The sequence below is a fragment of the Gasterosteus aculeatus genome, chromosome 7 (assembly GCF_964276395.1).
Source record: "Gasterosteus aculeatus chromosome 7, fGasAcu3.hap1.1, whole genome shotgun sequence".
Lineage (NCBI taxonomy): Eukaryota > Metazoa > Chordata > Actinopteri > Perciformes > Gasterosteidae > Gasterosteus > Gasterosteus aculeatus.
Window position 1 is genome coordinate 5,615,971 of NC_135694.1, and position 16,564 is coordinate 5,632,534.

At 47.1% G+C, this 16,564-nt stretch overlaps 1 long non-coding RNA gene across 1 annotated transcript in view; it reads left to right on the forward strand.

The window, feature by feature from the left end:
• LOC144410405 (uncharacterized) overlaps positions 1–533 on the forward strand; it is a 3,753-nt gene extending 3,220 nt beyond the window's left edge. Inside the window, exon 2 of the long non-coding RNA XR_013468443.1 lies at positions 1–533. This exon is cut by the window's left edge and continues 1,759 nt beyond it. This is a non-coding gene — a long non-coding RNA (uncharacterized LOC144410405).
• The last annotated feature ends 16,031 nt before the right edge of the window (positions 534–16,564 follow it).

A 16,564-nucleotide genomic window follows, 5' to 3' on the forward strand; every position in this document is an offset into this window, starting at 1 on the left:
GTCACTGTTAAGGAGCGGAACGTAGGAAATGCTCTCAGGTTGAACAGCTTGAGCTGCGGAAATACAAGCAAATTGTGATTTAATTTGGTTGTTTTTTCTTAAGCTGTGCATTTTCCTTTTTTTTTTTTTCAAACCATGAAAGCAAGTTATAGCACTATAACCATTCTTTCAACAAATACCGGATTGTTTATCTGTCCTATTCTCAATGCATGAAAACATGATTTATTGTAAATAGTTTCAGTATCTTGAATAAAATGTACCTTTTTTCCTCTAATTTGACAAAAACAACGTATCATCCGTTACGTACTGTTGACGTGATCAATGAGGCTCTTCTTTGAAGCAGATGGATTCAGCAAGTCTGAAGTAAATGTCTCTCCAGCAGATCTGAAAGTCAATCGCCTTGTTGTGACCGCCTGAGATGTTACGGGTGCAGCTGTTGTGGGTGCTGCAGTATTCAAAGTTGAGGGTGCAGTTGTATAATATGATGTAACGTTTCTTTCTGTAAAAAAACAAATAAAGATGGAGTAAATGAATAATGATAGCCAGAGAGCTTTCTCTTGATTAAACCCAAACATTACAACATCTGATGATGATCATTATATTTATATTTAGATTGTGTGTTCTTTGAGAGGGATCAGGAAAGTACACAAACCAACTCACAGACTCTGGCAGATTACTTATTAGTGGCATGTGGTGTAGTTCAAAACCATTAAAATACATAATTCTTACCTATATACTTACAAATTACAGTGACAGAAGTTGTAAGAAATAAAAAACATAAAATCTAAAAAAGATTTGCGAGACATCATTTAATATGTCTTACGTGAACCATCCACAACAATGGAGTTAGATAGATAGATAGATGCTTTATTGATCCCTCAGGAGGTAAATTTTGGTGTCCTAGCAGCATGTACAGGGAAGAAAATAGAATTAAAAGATACACATTATATACAATATAATAAAAAAAAAAATAAATAAACTAAAACAAAAGAATAACCTTCAAAAAGAGACAATGATAATAATTTGTAAAAGGAGAAGAGGAAGAGGAAGAGCAGCAACATTACAGCAGTACAGGGTTGTTATTGTCATTATTTGGCCAGAGATGATTTATTGTAAAGTGTTATTGCACTGGGCAGGAATGATCTCCTGTATCGGTCCTTGTGACAGCGGAGCTGAAGCAGTCTGTTGGAGAACATTTGATGTAATGTTAATTTCTGTAAAAAACAAATAAAGGTGGAGTCAATGAATGACGATAGCCAGAGGGTGTTCTCTTGATCAAACCCACATATTACAAGATGGATATCACTTTGGTAAATCACAGTCTAAGTAGCCTTACTAATGCCAATGCAGACATCATGATATTTATATTTAGATTGTGTGTTGTTTGTCAAACAAGCGATTTGCCAAAGAGGGATCAGGAAAGCACACAAACCAACTCACAGACTGTTAGTGACATGGGGTGTATTTCTTTGTCTTCCAAACCATTACGATTAACCGGAGGCCAATATACTTACAAAATACAGTGACAGAAGCTGATTGAACTCAATGCCAACCTTTACTTCGGTTGTAGACATTCGTGTCAACGCTGCACGTGGACTACATTGTGAAAGAAAATGTCAATCAAATAATGTTAACAGAACCAACAGCTGCATGGTTGTGGTATTTCATTTTTTATGTAATCACTAATTCAAAATATCGTAAATAAATACAGTAGGACTCTGAACATTTGAAATATGACCTAAAAATGATCACATAAGTGTGGAGAAAAATGAAATCAAATCTTGTTCCGTAGATAAAATCAAACTGTAGAAATAAAGAAAATGCAGAACGTGAACAAACTATGAATACAGTAATGTCCTAAATTTAATAAAAAACTGACATAAAACCATTTTATGTGAGTGAAGTACTAACCACAGTAAGAACTTTTAACTCAATTCCTGGCTGTTTCGATTATTGAGTTCTTCTACGAATGGTTGTTGCAAGGTTGCTAAGAGAAAGACAACTCTTGGTGCTTCAGTAGCAGTTGCTGCATTAGTGGTAGGTGCCACAGTGGTTGGTGCTGCTGTTGTAGATCCTGCGGTTTTTGGCAAGGTAGTTGTAGGTGCAGCAGTTGTAGCTTCTGCAGTGGTTGGTGCTGCAGTAGTTGGCAAAGCAGTTGCAAGTGCTATGGTGGTTTGTGCTGCTGTTGTAGGTCCTACAGTTGTTGGCAATGCAGTTGTTGCTGCTGCAGTTGTAGCTGCGGCAGTGGTAGGTGCTTCAGTGGTAGGTGCCAAAGTGGTTGGTGCTGCTGTTGTAGGTCCTGCAGTAGCAGGCAAGACAGTTGTAGGTTCTGCAGCGGTAAATTCTGCAGTTGGTAGTGCCAAAGTGGTTGGTGCTGCTGTCGTATGTCCTGCAGTGGTTGGCAAGGGAGTTGTAGGTGCTGCAGTTGTAGGTGCCGCAGTTGTAGGTGCCACAGTGGTTAATCCTGCTCTTGTAGGTCCTGCAGTGTTTGGAAAGGTAGTTGTAGCTGCTGCAATGGTAGGTGTTTCAGTGGTAGGTGCCTCAGTGTTGGCCCTGCTGTTGTACTGTAGGTCCTAAAGTCGTAGGCAATGCAGTTGTAGGTGCTGCAGTGGTAACTGTTTCAGTGGTAGATGCTGCAGTTATAGGTCCTGCAGTGTTTGGCAAGGCAGTGGTTGCTGTTGCTGTTACAGTTGTAGCTGCTACAGTGGAAGGTGCTTCAGTGGTAGGTTCCACCGTGGCTTGCGCTGCTGTTGTAGGTCCTGCAGTTGTTGGCAATGCAGGTGTAGGTGCCACAGTGGTAGGTGCTGCTGTTGTAGGTCCTGCTGCTGTTGTAGGTCCTGCAGTGGTTGGCAAGGAAGTTGTTACTGCTGCAGTAATAGGTGCTGCAGTTGCTGGTGGCACAGTGGTTGGTACGGCTGTTGTAGGTCCTGTAGTTGTTGGCAATGCGGTTGTAGATCCTGCAGTAGAAGGCAAGGCAGTTTTGGGTTCGACAGTTGTTACTGCTGCAGTGGTAGGTGCTGCAGTTGTAGGCGCCACAGTGATTGGTGCTGCTGTTGCAGGTCCTGTAGTAGTTGGAAAGGCAGTTGTTGCTCCTGCAATGGTCGTTTCTGCAGTTGTAGGTGCCACAGTGGTTAGTACGGCTGTTGTTGATCCTCTAGTGGTTGGCAATGCTGTTGTAGGTCCTGCAGTAGTAGGCAAGGCAGTTTTAGGCTCTGTAGTTGTAGCTGCTGCAGTGGTAGGTGCTACAGTGGTTTGTGCTGCTGTTGTAGGTCCTGCAGTGGTTGGCAAGGCAGTTGTATGTACTGCAGATTTAGGTTCTGCAGTTGTCTGTGCTGTTTTAGGTCCTTCAGTGGTTGTTAAATCAGTTGTTCCTGCCACAGTGGTCGGTGCTGCTGTTTCAGGTCCTGCAGTCGTTGGCAACGCAGTTGTAGGTGCCACAGTGGTTGGATATGCAGTTGTAGGTGCCACATTGGTTGGTGCTGCTGTTGTAGGTCCTGCAGTAGTAGGCAATGCAGTTGTAGATGCTGCAGTTGTAGGTTCTGCAGTGGTAGGTTCTGCAGTTGTAGGTGCCCCAGTGGTTGGTGCTGCAGTTGTAGGTACAGCAGTTGTAGCTTTAGCAGTTGTTGTTGCTGCTGCTTTTGTAGGTCCTGCAGACATATTCCTGGAAATATTAGATTTTTGCCAAAACGCCATCTTTCTTCTGTTTCAAATCAATTTGTCCGCTGTAATTGATGGAGAATTATTTCCACCAGAGGATTTTACATCAAACATCTTACCCGTAACATGTATACTGTCCGTTTGAGATCCATGTTGTTTCCCACTGAATCTATAAACAAAATTACAAAGAGACATTCCCATTGATACATTATTTAAAACGTATGCTCTTCGGTTATTACTGTACATAGTCTTCCGTTTTTTTTTTTAACATTTAAAAATCCATGACCGTCTTCCTTAAAGAGTATAATTAGATGTAGAAACTTCAATACACCGAAATTTTAAATTAAATTCTTCACGTTATGAGCACTTGTAACAATTTTGTTAGGCAATGTCTTCTACTTACCACTGTCCATAAATGCAGCTCTTTAATACACGTATATCTTGTTTAAAATACAAACAAAGTTTGGGGAAAGCGGCTGAGTTTGAGCAGGCAAACATGGATTCAATCCGACCTTCGAATGCAGTGAAGCATTTTGTTTATCTTTTCCAACTAGAAAAGGGTTAAGCAAATCACAAACTGTATTGGACCTTATTTTCACAAGGACCTACACAAATTTAAAAGCAATTATAGGCAATACATTGGCCAAATATTCCTACTATTAAAGTGGGTGCGGGTGCTGCAGTTGTAGCCCTACTAATATTCATACTTTGGAACAGAGATAGAAGTTTCATCATGACGGACACAGCGATAGATTTTGATGAACCGGTATAAAATGCATTTGTTGAAGATTATGAAGTTTTGGCCCTAATGTACAATGAACTTTCAGTTCCATTGCTCAGCACCCTCACTTTTCTTGTTCTGTCAAATGCTGGCGCATTCCACCTGTGGCAATGTTAGAAGTTTTTTCAGTATCACGGTAGATCATAGATTTACAAAAATACTGGTGATGCAGTAATGGAGCATGAACAGCCTTAAATGACTATTTTTTATTTAATTTTACCATTGAAGTACATAGTTTTGATAAAAACAAGTAATTACAGTACATTATCAAGATCATGCAGGTCTTCTTTAGGGTTCTACCATATTTAATATATTTCTTTCAAACCACTACACAATGTACTTTAATGACATGATTTATTGAACATATTAGCCAAAATATTGAGTTACAATGTAGGAAGAGTACAGTGTAATTGTTGCTATATCATAATTTTTCAGTACTTAATTTTTCTGGACTATTCGTATGAGGCTTTAGATAGCGGTAAGAAGCTAACTTACAGTGATTGGTTCAAGTCTGATGGCGCTTAATGAAATTCAAAAGTAAAGGATTAAGCTTCCTTCTCATCCAATTATCAACAAACTGAAAAAATATATTGAATAAATTACTCTTATTTATGATTTTAACTGTAATGCTGCTTCTTAAAAATAGACAAGGAACTATCCCTTTACATATCAATGCATGTACTTACTTCAAATGAAAAGATATGAGGAAAAGTAACACATTTTCCCTTTCTATCTACTGCTGATGTTTTTTACGATTTCATTGTCTTTTAATTCTACTACAAACCATCCACCTGACAAATGAAGAATGTTGAATTGAAAGTCAGTTTCTTGGCTCATAAATGCACACTCCAAACCTACTTCTGTTCTGCATTTTTTTCCATTTCCATCATGTTAATGTCAAAAGACGTCCCTTTGGAATGACAAACAAATGAACATAGATCTTCAGTTTGTTGTAATGGAGTGGGAAGATGGCCAACTTTGATAAGTTGTAGCCCTACTAATGTGTTCTTGCTCCATTCTTTGATAATAACAATAGGGCGAAGAAGGTCTTTCATTACCAGGCTGTAATTTTAGGTCTGACAAATAAAACAAATGCAAAAACATTTCCTAAAACACATATTCATTCCAATGAACAATTAAAAAAAGGAATTAGATAGTCCCACGGTTGTCTGTGAAATAGTCACAGGAAACACATTGGACTTCCACCTGTGTTTATTTAAAGTAAATAATTAAATAAATATTAATAACCAGAACCAAAATATTGATATATATTTTCAACAGTAACATATAAACTGATTGTTACACATTACAGCACTTACAGGGGTTCCCCGTTTTTCCCGCAAACATACATTGTACAAATAGTCCTTCCAGAGTTATTAAACTTTTTATCATGGATGTGCCATTTTTGGAGTAGAGGCCAAAAAAGAGGCTACAAAGGGTTCTATTACCTTTGGATACTAAAACTATCACTTGGTGCCATCATTTTAGATGAAATGTGAAGTAAGAAATCTGTTCTGACTACATTTCATTTGGTCAGTAAAATGAACTTAGCAATGACTTATTGTACCATGTTTTTGTAATAAAGAAAATAAAGTAAACTGCAGCTGTTCATAGTTCTTACTGGGTTCAACATATTCAATGTAACACTTTTCCCAACTTTTTTAATGCAACACTTCTTGGTTAAATAAATAAACGTTACCTGCATAAGCGACACAAAATGGATTAATCGATGAACAGGTTTAAAATAAATTTGTTAAAGATTATTGAAGCTTTTTCATGAATGTACACTTGCCCAATAAATTGAAACTACATTATTTTGACACAAGTATAGCATTACCTTAGATATATAATTTCACTCAAACAATGGTGAAAGGAATTTGTTGGTTTTACTTTCTGATGTGGCTAGTTTTACTTATATAGCCCAAATAAGATAGCATTAGTGTATCAAATTATATTAAACTCAGGGCTTGTAGAACCAAAAGTCCTTTTGACATTAATTGTACAATCATCATATATACGAGGGTTTATGGTTTTGATGTTTATCTTATTAGTATTGTGATGATTGAATGGACATGATTAAAGTTGGCATCATTCATCGCTATCATTTAATCAGACACACTGAAAAAGGTTTAGTGATACCGACACACTTAATATCATACCTGTTATCAATGTTCCCACTGATTGCAAATACTTAATTTTTTATATTAAATCCAAAGCTGTACAAAAAGCTTTTACTGGAAAATAAAATATTTTCCAGAATTGGGATTCATTTTTTGTGTAAATTCAAATGGAAATCAGCACGGATGATTGTTGGGTTTACATTAGCCAGGGCAACACTAACAGGCAGGATGCGGTGGTGAGACTGATCTTCCAGCTTACTCCACTTGGACCTGCTGATGATGCAGCTGTTGTTGTTGCAGTTACGGCTACCACTGTAGGTGCTTTAGTTGTAGGAGCAGCTGTTGTTGTTGCAGTGACAGATACTACTGTAGGTGCTTTAGTTGTAGGAGCAGCTGTTGTTGTTGTTGTTGTTGCAGTTACACCTACCACTGTAGGCGCTTTAGTTATAGGAACAGCTGTTGTTGTTGTTGTTGCAGTTACACCTACCACTGTAGGCGCTTTAGTTATAGGAGCAGCTGTTGTTGTTGTTGTTGCAGTTACACCTACCACTGTAGGCGCTGTTGGTGGTGCTGCGGTCGTATTTGCAGCTGCTGTTGGTGTTGTAGTAAAACAAACCATTAGTTTGACGAACATACTTATGACAATGTAGACATTTTTGATCAAGAACCAATCATGACTGCTTACATATTGCGTTCACAATGATTGAAGAGAGTTCAATGTCGAAGCCGGTGACGTTAGTAGCTGCTTCGGTCAACGTATTTTTAATTTCAACGCTTTGAGGAACAAATGTCTTGTTAAAGAAAAGCGTAATGTCGTTGATGATTGATCCTGGACTGTGGAGGGAGAAAGGAAACAAAATAATATGAAGTACTAGATTTGAGCCACTATTACTAAATACAGTGTATCTCTCAACAATACCTGAAGGAATTCACTGTCATGGACCTATACGAAGGAAATGTCTTCATGAAAAAAGGATCAAGCTGAAAAAAAAGAAATTATGTTGTATTCAGAGGGCTAGTGTATAGGTTTGCAGAGATCTACCAGTAGAAATGGACTGACACAAGGAGAACTATGTTTTCATGAGTTTTGGATAGACCTGAAACTATGATTCTGCTTGTTATATTTTCCTCTTAATGAGCCTGTTCTTATATCAGAATGACTGACTTGCCATAACAGTGTTCATACAGTATGTCAAGCCTATGTCGTTTTCAAACTAGCTAGTGAGTCTGCAATAATGTGAGCTACTGATTTGCAAATCCTGTTATTGTTTCAAACTGAAACATCACCAGTTGATGCTGTAACCACATTGTCCATTTCAACACGTTTAAGTTTGCCTTCCAACATTTAACTGTGTCGGCGAGTAGAAATATAAAGTATGTGTTCATTCCTTGGATTAGGCGCTTAAGCTTTATGATTTAAATAATAAAAGGGTCATATGTACCTGTACTGTTATCAGTCTACTTCGATCTTTAAAAGATTGTGATAATTTATTCGTCAACTCAGGAGTAAATGTGTCTTGAAGGGACCGGAAGGTAACGCCTGCTGTTCCAAGTGTCGCTGTAGTTGTGGCTATTGTAGGTGCTGCTGTTGTTGGTGCTGCAGTTGTAGCTGGAGCTGTTGTGGGTGCTGCAGTTGTAGCTGGAGCTGTTGTGGGTGCTGCAGTTGTAGGTGCTGCTGTTGTAGGTGCTGCAGTTGTAGGTGGTGCGGTTGTAGGTGGTGCTGTTGTGGGTCCTGCTGTTGTAGGTGGAGCTGTTGTGGGTGCAGCTGCTGTGGGTGCTGCAGTTGTAGGTGCTGCAGTTGTAGCTGGAGCTGTTGTGGGTGCTGCAGTTGTAGGTGCAGCTGTTGTTGGTGCTGCTGTTGTAGGTGCTGCAGTTGTAGGTAGAGCTGTTGTGGGTGCAGCTGTTGTGGGTGCTGCAGTTGTAGGTGCAGCTGTTGTGGGTGCTGCAGTTGTAGGTGCTTCAGTTGTGGGTGCAGCTGTTGTGGGTGCTGCAGTTGTTGGTGCAGCCGTTGTGGGTAGGGCAGTTGTAGGTGCTGCAGTTGTAGCTGCAGCTGTTGTGGGTGCAGCAGTTGTAGGTGCAGCTGTTGTAGGTGCTGCAGTTGTGGGTGCAGCTGTTGTGGGTGCTGCAGTTGTTGGTGCAGCCATTGTAGGTGCTTCAGTTGTGGGTGAAGCTGTTGTAGGTGCTGCAGTTGTGGGTGCAGCCGTTGTGGGTGCTGCAGTTGTTGGTGCAGCCGTTGTGGGTGCTGCAGTTGTTGGTGCAGCCGTGGGTGCTGCAGTTGTTGGTGCAGCCGTTGTGGGTGCTGCAGTTGTAGGTGCTGCAATTGTAGCTGGAGCTGTTGTGGGTGCTGCAGTTGTAGGTGCAGCTGTTGTGGGTCCTGCTGTTGTGGGTGCTGCACTTGTAGGTGCAGCTGTTGTAGGTGGAGCTGTTGCGGATTCTGCTGTTGTAGGCGGAGCTGTTGTCGGTGCTGCTGTTGTAGGTGCTGCTGTTGTAGGTGAAGCTGTTGTGGGTGCTGCAGTTGTTGGTGCAGCTGTTGTGGGTGCTGCAGTTGTAGGTGCAGCTGCTGTGGGTGCTGCAGTTGTAGGTGCTGTGGTTGTAGCTGGAGCTGTTGTAGGTGGTGCAGTTGTAGGTGCAGCTGTTGTGGGTGCTGCAGTTGTAGGTGCTGCAGTTGGCGGTGCAGCTGTTGTGGGTGCTGCAGTTGTAGGTACAGCTGTTGTGGGTGCTGCAGTTGTAGGTGCAGCTGTTGTGGGTGCTGCAGTTGTAGGTGCAGCTGTTGTGGGTGCTGCAGTTGTAGGTGCTTCAGTTGTGAGTGCAGCTGTTGTAGGTGCTGCAGTTGTGGGTGCAGCTGTTGTGGGTGCTGCAGTTGTTGGTGCAGCCGTTGTGGGTAGGGCAGTTGTAGGTGCTGCAGTTGTAGCTGCAGCTGTTGTGGGTGCTGCAGTTGTAGGTGCAGCTGTTGTAGGTGCTGCAGTTGTAGGTAGAGCTGTTGTGGGTGCAGCTGTTGTGGGTTCTGCAGTTGTAGGTGCAGCTGTTGTGGGTGCTGCAGTTGTAGGTGCAGCTGTTGTGGGTGCTGCAGTTGTAGGTGCTTCAGTTGTGGGTGCAGCTGTTGTAGGTGCAGCTGTTGTAGGTGCTGCAGTTGTGGGTGCAGCTGTTGTGGGTGCTGCAGTTGTTGGTGCAGCCGTTGTGGGTAGGGCAGTTGTAGGTGCTGCAGTTGTAGCTGCAGCTGTTGTGGGTGCTGCAGTTGTAGGTGCAGCTGTTGTAGGTGCTGCAGTTGTGGGTGCAGCTGTTGTGGGTGATGCAGTTGTTGGTGCAGCCGTTGTAGGTGCTTCAGTTGTGGGTGCAGCTGTTGTAGGTGCTGCAGTTGTGGGTGCAGCCGTTGTGGGTTCTGCAGTTGTTGGTGCAGCCGTTGTGGGTGCTGCAGTTGTTGGTGCAGCCGTTGTGGGTGCTGCAGTTGTAGGTGCTGCAATTGTAGCTGGAGCTGTTGTGGGTGCTGCAGTTGTAGGTGCAGCTGTTGTGGGTCCTGCTGTTGTGGGTGCTGCACTTGTAGGTGCAGCTGTTGTAGGTGGAGCTGTTGCGGATTCTGCTGTTGTAGGTGGAGCTGTTGTCGGTGCTGCTGTTGTAGGTGCTGCAGTTGTAGGTGAAGCTGTTGTGGGTGCTGCAGTTGTTGGTGCAGCTGTTGTGGGTGCTGCAGCTGTAGGTGCTGTGGTTGTAGCTGGAGCTGTTGTAGGTGGTGCTGTTGTAGGTGCAGCTGTTGTGGGTGCTGCAGTTGTAGGTGCTGCAGTTGTCGGTGCAGCTGTTGTGGGTGCTGCAGTTGTAGGTACAGCTGTTGTGGGTGCTGCAGTTGTAGGTGCAGCTGTTGTGGGTGCTGCAGTTGTAGGTGCTTCAGTTGTGAGTGCAGCTGTTGTAGGTGCAGCTGTTGTAGGTGCTGCAGTTGTGGGTGCAGCTGTTGTGGGTGCTTCAGTTGTTGGTGCAGCCGTTGTGGGTAGGGCAGTTGTAGGTGCTGCAGTTGTAGCTGCAGCTGTTGTGGGTGCTGCAGTTGTAGGTGCAGCTGTTCTAGGTGCTTCAGTTGTGGGTGCAGTCGTTGTAGGTGCTGCAGTTGTGGGTGCAGCAGTTGTAGGTGCTGCTGTTGTAGCTGGAGCTGTTGTGGGTGCAGCAGTTGTTGGTGCTGCTGTTGTAGGTGGAGCTGTTGTGGGTGCTGAAGTTGTAGGTGGAGCTGTTGTGGGTCCTGCAGTTGTGGGTGCTGCAGTTGTAGGCGCTGCAGTTGTAGGTGCTGCAGTTGTAGGTGCAGCTGTTGTGGGTGCTGCAGTTGTAGGTGCTGTGGTTGTAGCTGGAGCTGTTGTAGGTGGTGCAGTTGTAGGTTCAGCTGTTGTGTGTGCTGCAGTTGTAGGAGTAGCTGTTGTTGGTGCAGCTGTTGTGGGTGCTGCAGTTGTAGGTGCTGCAGTTGTAGCTGGAGCTGTTGTGGGTGCTGCAGTTGTAGGTGCTGCAGTTGTAGGTGGAGCTGTTGTGGGTGCTGCAGTTGTGGGTGCAGCAGTTGTAGGTGCTGCAGTTGTAGGTGCAGCTGTTGTTGGTGCTGCTGTTGTGGGTGCTGCAGTTGTAGGTGCAGCCGATGTGGGTGCTGCAGTTGTGGGTGCTGCAGTTGTAGGTGCTGCAGTTGTAGGTGGAGCTGTTGTGGGTGCTGCAGTTGTAGGTGCTGCAGTTGTAGCCGGAGCTGTTGTTGGTGCTGTAGTTGTAGGTGCAGCTGTTGTGGGTGCTGCAGTTGTAGGTGCTGCAGTTGTAGCTGGAGCTGTTGTTGGTGATGCAGTTGTAGGTTCAGCTGTTGTGTATGCTGCAGTTGTAGGAGTAGCTGTTGTTGGTGCAGCTGTTGTGGGTGCTGCAGTTGTAGGTGCTGCAGTTGTAGCTGGAGCTGTTGTGGGTGCTGCAGTTGTAGGTGCTGCTGTTGTAGCTGGAGCTATTGTGGGTGCTGCAGTTGTAGGTGCAGCTGTTGTTGGTGCTGCTGTTGTAGGTGGAGCTGTTGTGGGTGCTGCAGTTGTAGGTGGAGCTGTTGTGGGTGCTGCAGTTGTAGGTGCTTCAGTTGTGAGTGCAGCTGTTGTAGGTGCAGCTGTTGTAGGTGCTGCAGTTGTGGGTGCAGCTGTTGTGGGTGCTTCGGTTGTTGGTGCAGCCGTTGTGGGTAGGGCAGTTGTAGCTGCTGCAGTTGTAGCTGCAGCTGTTGTAGCTGGAGCTGTTGTGGGTGCTGCAGTTGTAGGTGCAGCTGTTGTTGGTGCTGCTGTTGTAGGTGGAGCTGTTGTGGGTGCTGCAGTTGTAGGTGGAGCTGTTGTGGGTGCTGCAGTTGTAGGTGGAGCTGTTGTGGGTGCTGCAGTTGTAGGTGCTGCAGTTGTAGCTGGAGCTGTTGTGGGTGCTGCAGTTGTCGGTGCAGCTGTTGTGGGTGCTGCAGTTGTAGGTGCAGCTGTTGTGGGTGCTGCAGTTATAGGTGCAGCCGTTGTGGGTGCTGCAGTTGTAGGTGCTGCAGTTGTAGCTGGAGCTGTTGTGGGTGCTGCAGTTGTCGGTGCAGCTGTTGTGGGTGCTGCAGTTGTAGGTGCAGCCGTTGTGGGTGCTGCAGTTGTAGGTGCAGCCGTTGTGGGTGCTGCAGTTGTAGGTGCTGCAGTTGTAGCTGGAGCTGTTGTGGGTGCTGCAGTTGTAGGTGCAGCTGTTGTTGGTGCTGCTGTTGTAGGTGCAGCTGTTGTGGGTTCTGCAGTTATAGGTGCAGCCGTTGTTGGTGCTGCGGTTGTAGGTGCAGCTGTTGTGGGTGCTGCAGTTATAGGTGCAGCCTTTGTGGATGCAGCAGTTGTAGGTGCTGCAGTTGTAGCTGGAGCTGTTGTGGGTGCTGCAGTTGTCGGTGCAGCTGTTGTGGGTGCTGCAGTTGTAGGTGCAGCCGTTGTGGGTGCTGCAGTTGTAGGTGCTGCAGTTGTAGCTGGAGCTGTTGTGGGTGCTGCAGTTGTAGCTGGAGCTGTTGTGGGTGCTGCAGTTGTAGGAGTAGCTGTTGTTGGTGCAGCTGTTGTGGGTGCTGCAGTTGTAGGTGCTGCAGTTGTAGCTGGAGCTGTTGTGGGTGCTGCAGTTGTAGGTGCTGCAGTTGTAGGTGGAGCTGTTGTGGGTGCTGCAGTTGTGGGTGCAGCAGTTGTAGGTGCTGCAGTTGTAGGTGCAGCTGTTGTTGGTGCTGCTGTTGTGGGTGCTGCAGTTGTAGGTGCAGCCGATGTGGGTGCTGCAGTTGTGGGTGCTGCAGTTGTAGGTGCTGCAGTTGTAGGTGGAGCTGTTGTGGGTGCTGCAGTTGTAGGTGCTGCAGTTGTAGCCGGAGCTGTTGTTGGTGCTGTAGTTGTAGTTGCAGCTGTTGTGGGTGCTGCAGTTGTTGGTGCTGCTGTTGTAGGTGGAGCTGTTGTGGGTGCTGAAGTTGTAGGTGGAGCTGTTGTGGGTCCTGCAGTTGTGGGTGCTGCAGTTGTAGGCGCTGCAGTTGTGGGTGCTGCAGTTGTAGGTGCAGCTGCTGTGGGTGCTGCAGTTGTAGGTGCTGTGGTTGTAGCTGGAGCTGTTGTAGGTGGTGCAGTTGTAGGTGCAGCTGTTGTGGGTGCTGCAGTTGTAGGTGCTGCAGTTGTCGGTGCAGCTGTTGTGGGTGCTGCAGTTGTAGGTACAGCTGTTGTGGGTGCTGCAGTTGTAGGTGCAGCTGTTGTGGGTGCTGCAGTTGTAGGTGCAGCTGTTGTGGGTGCTGCAGTTGTAGGTGCTTCAGTTGTGAGTGCAGCTGTTGTAGGTGCAGCTGTTGTAGGTGCTGCAGTTGTGGGTGCAGCTGTTGTGGGTGCTGCAGTTGTTGGTGCAGCCGTTGTGGGTAGGGCAGTTGTAGGTGCTGCAGTTGTAGCTGCAGCTGTTGTGGGTGCTGCAGTTGTAGGTGCAGCTGTTGTAGGTGCTGCAGTTGTAGGTAGAGCTGTTGTGGGTGCAGCTGTTGTGGGTTCTGCAGTTGTAGGTGCAGCTGTTGTGGGTGCTGCAGTTGTAGGTGCAGCTGTTGTGGGTGCTGCAGTTGTAGGTGCTTCAGTTGTGGGTGCAGCTTTTGTAGGTGCAGCTGTTGTAGGTGCTGCAGTTGTGGGTGCAGCTGTTGTGGGTGCTGCAGTTGTTGGTGCAGCCGTTGTGGGTAGGGCAGTTGTAGGTGCTGCAGTTGTAGCTGCAGCTGTTGTGGGTGCTGCAGTTGTAGGTGCAGCTGTTGTAGGTGCTGCAGTTGTGGGTGCAGCTGTTGTGGGTGATGCAGTTGTTGGTGCAGCCGTTGTAGGTGCTTCAGTTGTGGGTGCAGCTGTTGTAGGTGCTGCAGTTGTGGGTGCAGCCGTTGTGGGTTCTGCAGTTGTTGGTGCAGCCGTTGTGGGTGCTGCAGTTGTTGGTGCAGCCGTTGTGGGTGCTACAGTTGTAGGTGCTGCAATTGTAGCTGGAGCTGTTGTGGGTGCTGCAGTTGTAGGTGCAGCTGTTGTGGGTCCTGCTGTTGTGGGTGCTGCACTTGTAGGTGCAGCTGTTGTAGGTGGAGCTGTTGCGGATTCTGCTGTTGTAGGTGGAGCTGTTGTCGGTGCTGCTGTTGTAGGTGCTGCAGTTGTAGGTGAAGCTGTTGTGGGTGCTGCAGTTGTTGGTGCAGCTGTTGTGGGTGCTGCAGCTGTAGGTGCTGTGGTTGTAGCTGGAGCTGTTGTAGGTGGTGCTGTTGTAGGTGCAGCTGTTGTGGGTGCTGCAGTTGTAGGTGCTGCAGTTGTCGGTGCAGCTGTTGTGGGTGCTGCAGTTGTAGGTACAGCTGTTGTGGGTGCTGCAGTTGTAGGTGCAGCTGTTGTGGGTGCTGCAGTTGTAGGTGCTTCAGTTGTGAGTGCAGCTGTTGTAGGTGCAGCTGTTGTAGGTGCTGCAGTTGTGGGTGCAGCTGTTGTGGGTGCTTCAGTTGTTGGTGCAGCCGTTGTGGGTAGGGCAGTTGTAGGTGCTGCAGTTGTAGCTGCAGCTGTTGTGGGTGCTGCAGTTGTAGGTGCAGCTGTTCTAGGTGCTTCAGTTGTGGGTGCAGTCGTTGTAGGTGCTGCAGTTGTGGGTGCAGCAGTTGTAGGTGCTGCTGTTGTAGCTGGAGCTGTTGTGGGTCCAGCAGTTGTTGGTGCTGCTGTTGTAGGTGGAGCTGTTGTGGGTGCTGAAGTTGTAGGTGGAGCTGTTGTGGGTCCTGCAGTTGTGGGTGCTGCAGTTGTAGGCGCTGCAGTTGTAGGTGCTGCAGTTGTAGGTGCAGCTGTTGTGGGTGCTGCAGTTGTAGGTGCAGCCGTTGTGGGTGCTGCAGTTGTAGGTGCTGCAGTTGTCGGTGCAGCTGTTGTGGGTGCTGCAGTTGTAGGTACAGCTGTTGTGGGTGCTGCAGTTGTAGGTGCAGCTGTTGTGGGTGCTGCAGTTGTAGGTGCAGCTGTTGTGGGTGCTGCAGTTGTAGGTGCTTCAGTTGTGAGTGCAGCTGTTGTAGGTGCAGCTGTTGTAGGTACTGCAGTTGTGGGTGCAGCTGTTGTGGGTGCTTCAGTTGTTGGTGCAGCCGTTGTGGGTAGGGCAGTTGTAGCTGCTGCAGATGTAGCTGCAGCTGTTGTAGGTGGAGCTGTTGCGGATTCTGCTGTTGTAGGTGAAGCTGTTGTCGGTGCTGCTGTTGTAGGTGCTGCAGTTGTAGGTGAAGCTGTTGTGGGTGCTGCAGTTGTTGGTGCAGCTGTTGTGGGTCCTGCAGTTGTAGGTGCAGCTGTTGTGGGTGCTGCAGTTGTAGGTGGTGTGGTTGTAGCTGGAGCTGTTTTAGGTGGTGCAGTTGTAGGTGCAGCTGTTGTGGGTGCTGCAGTTGTAGGTGCTGCAGTTGTCGGTGCAGCTGTTGTGGGTGCTGCAGTTGTAGGTACAGCTGTTGTGGGTGCTGCAGTTGTAGGTGCAGCTGTTGTGGGTGCTGCAGTTGTAGGTGCTTCAGTTGTGAGTGCAGCTGTTGTAGGTGCAGCTGTTGTAGGTGCTGCAGTTGCGGGTGCAGCTGTTGTGGGTGCTGCAGTTGTTGGTGCAGCCGTTGTGGGTAGGACAGTTGTAGGTGCTGCAGTTGTAGCTGCAGCTGTTGTGGGTGCTGCAGTTGTAGGTGCAGCTGTTGTAGGTGCTGCAGTTGTAGGTAGAGCTGTTGTGGGTGCAGCTGTTGTGGGTGCTGCAGTTGTAGGTGCAGCTGTTGTGGGTGCTGCAGTTGTAGGTGCAGCTGTTGTGGGTGCTGCAGTTGTAGGTGCTTCAGTTGTGGGTGCAGCTGTTGTAGGTGCAGCTGTTGTAGGTGCTGCAGTTGTGGGTGCAGCTGTTGTGGGTGCTGCAGTTGTTGGTGCAGCCGTTGTGGGTAGGGCAGTTGTAGGTGCTGCAGTTGTAGCTGCAGCTGTTGTGGGTGCTGCAGTTGTAGGTGCAGCTGTTGTAGGTGCTGCAGTTGTGGGTGCAGCTGTTGTGGGTGATGCAGTTGTTGGTGCAGCCGTTGTAGGTGCTTCAGTTGTGGGTGCAGCTGTTGTAGGTGCTGCAGTTGTGGGTGCAGCCGTTGTGGGTGCTGCAGTTGTTGGTGCAGCCGTTGTGGGTGCTGCAGTTGTTGGTGCAGCCGTTGTGGGTGCTGCGGTTGTTGGTGCAGCCGTTGTGGGTGCTGCAGTTGTAGGTGCTGAAATTGTAGCTGGAGCTGTTGTGGGTGCTGCAGTTGTAGGTGCAGCTGTTGTGGGTGCTGCACTTGTAGGTGCAGCTGTTGTAGGTGGAGCTGTTGCGGATTCTGCTGTTGTAGGTGGAGCTGTTGTCTGTGCTGCTGTTGTAGGTGCTGCAGTTGTAGGTGAAGCTGTTGTGGGTGCTGCAGTTGTTGGTGCAGCTGTTGTGGGTGCTGCAGTTGTAGGTGCTGTGGTTGTAGCTGGAGCTGTTGTAGGTGGTGCAGTTGTAGGTGCAGCTGTTGTGGGTGCTGCAGTTGTAGGTGCTGCAGTTGTCGGTGCAGCTGTTGTGGGTGCTGCAGTTGTAGGTACAGCTGTTGTGGGTGCTGCAGTTGTAG